Below are 3,026 nucleotides of genomic sequence, written 5' to 3' on the forward strand. Positions count from 1 at the left end.
TTTTCGTGTTTTTTTTTTATGTTGGGTTCTTTGTTTAAACGTTGTACATTTGCTGTTATGTTAAACTTTTATTAAAGTTTTTTATCATTAACTATTCAAGCCGTCTCCAACCATTATTAGTCTCAAAGTGGGTTCCTCATCATCAAATCTGGTCATATTTTTACCCAGAATCCGATGGGAGGTCTTCTTGTAGTAATCTTAAAGATTTCATAACTTCCTAATTCACAACCCAGCGTACTTACAAAACAAATATTATCCATATAAATGAAATACGTGATTTTTTTAGTAATAAGTCTACATTTACATTCATATAGTTAATAGAATAAATTATTTTATTTCGTTCTAAAGGAATTTGTAATTTTATGTTATGACAGAGCTGTAAAAGCTATGAATATTTCAATATTAAGTAAACTGAACACACTTGGTTTTTTTTTTTTTTTTTGTTCAGTGTGATCTAAGTTAATTACTGCATTATTTGCCAAATATATATACATCTCCATATTCAAGCCAAGTTATTTGCTTGGAAAGTTGTGTTATTATGTATTTTTAATTTTATGTTCACAATTAAATACGCAAAAACTAACCAATGTATAATTGTAGCGTATGACGTCACCATTCAGTAGCATCCAGTGTCCGTCGGTCTTCTCACCACTAGATTCCACATGCATCTTTCGCTAGCTTTTAATGAGTCGACATAACATCAACTTGAACGACATCACAAAAAATGAAGAGACATTCCTGCTTTAGATTACCATTCATGTTGTCAACCAGTGTAGTATTCGTATGGTGTACTGCTGACGAGAGGGTACCGGTACCCCCCCCCCCCGGATCGGAATGATATAACGCATCTGTTGTTGTGACTTAAACCCAGCTACCATCTTACTGCTGTACCTTGTGCATTAGACTACATAGAATGCAGAACAGTACATATAAGTTTGTGTCAACACTGCAAAAAGTAACTTAAAATTATTGAAATTTTGTTTACCCAACCAAGAACAACTTAAAACATTTTCATAAACCTAGTTAAATGCAAGAACTTGCGATGTTGCATATTTTAATATAAACTTCCGATCAGAGCAAGCTACCTATATAGACAAGAACTAAAAATATATTCCAAGCAATGTTCGAAAATATTGTTAACGGCGAGGTACCCAGCTGGTTACACAATGTGTTCTAATCATTATAAACAATATAGGTTGAACATTATAGTTAATTAGCAGTTCTATTTACAAAGATCTGATGTATGTAGGTTTGATCACAAATTAATATTAAACAGTATGAAAAATCTAAGTTCATGCATTTAAACTAGTTTTATCAGATTTGTTTGTTTGAAGTTAAGCATAAAGCTATACAATGGGGTATCTGTGCTCTGCCCGCCACGGGTATCGAAACCAGGATTCTAGCGTTGTAAGTCCACAGACATACCGCTGTGCCACTAGAGGCGTTTGACCACAATGATGATGAAAAAATTTTAAGTTGTTCTTGATTGAGTAAACAACAACTTCATAGTCTTTTACTCTTTCACATTAAATATATGTATATGTTTTGTATTATGAAATTAAAAAAAAAATTGTAAATTGCCAAGAAACTACTTTTGTTCTTTTTCATTATATGATAATATCGAAACTTTTATTATAATTTGGAAGCGACCCTTTCCCTAAGTACGTATGCGAGATGCATTTTCAAATCGTGTTATCTATATATGTAAGAGGCTAATGTCCGTCTGTCCGCAAAACTTCTCCCACAATTTAAGACCGATTAGGATGGAACTTCTCATGATTTTTCAACATCATAAGGAGAAGTTCCTAACAAAGTTTCATTACAATTGGGTCTTTTATTTTAAAAAAAAAAAGTTTATTTAGTGCGTGTGTCCACTTTTTTTAAGAAAGAAGTCAATAACAGCTTTATATCGCACCAAAATGAAAAATGTTATAAAATAGACCCTCGCTAAAATGAAAAAATAACAGGACCTTATTTTATAATATTGTTTCCAGAATCTCTTCCTTAATGAAGAAATGGTACTTCTTTCCTTTATAATGATGTACGTTAATTTTGTACAATTATTATTATCAGCGAAATTCATTTTTAAATAAAACTTCTAATATTGTGATAAAATAGGTCTAATGCAGAATTTAAAGTGTAGTGTTACGCCTTCGGTCGTTAGTTAATTTTCCGTAAAAATTATTTCCGAAGAAACTTTACCGATACAAGTCCTTTCTTAAATAAAACTGGTTTATTCTTTCTGAATACAACTTTGCAATACACTTAATTTCCACAGTCGCGCTATAACAAAAGCTTAATTCACAACGAACGTCTCACGTGCTCGAATCAACAATATTCTCTCTCTCTGTCTGCAGTGCAATTACACATTACATTGTTGCCGTCACGTCTTGACCGTCTTATATATAAAAGAATATCGAAATCTAGTAAACGCTAGAGCATTCAGGAAGGGAGAGGATCCTTCTAGAAGTTCATGACGTGTTATTAACGTCACGTGACTTCCGCTGTTGTAACAGTAGCAAAGAGCTGTAACACTTATGGGCTTAGTTGACTAAAAGGATCCTAACCAAAGCTTCAAACACTTTATGGACCATAACTGCAACCAGTTTAATTAAAGACCATTGACGCATTAGAGAATTTGCTGGTGGAGCTAAAATGAAAGGAAGCGGGAACTGTAAAAATTAAGTATCTCTTTTCTAATTTAGGATCTAGGTATCTCTGAATTATTTCAAGTTGTGTCTGTTTTTCTATTCGTAGCTTCAACGTATTGTTTAGTTGTTCATGTGTGTACAAATATCACCTTTTATTTTTTGTTGATCTTTCTAGTTTTCAGAGTGTTTTTATGTGAGTGTAGAAATATTTCCTTTGTTTGTTTTTATACACATATATGTTAATTTTGGGGTGTTTTCTTTTGATTCAGTGCATAAGTTGAATCATGATGTAAATATATCTTTAAGGATATTATTTTGTAGGCCCGGCATGGCCAGGTGGATAAGGCGCTCGACTCACAATCTGAGGGTCGCGGG

This window comes from Limulus polyphemus, unplaced genomic scaffold (assembly GCF_000517525.1).
Source record: "Limulus polyphemus unplaced genomic scaffold, Limulus_polyphemus-2.1.2 Scaffold0, whole genome shotgun sequence".
NCBI classification, from domain to species: Eukaryota; Metazoa; Arthropoda; class Merostomata; order Xiphosura; family Limulidae; genus Limulus; species Limulus polyphemus.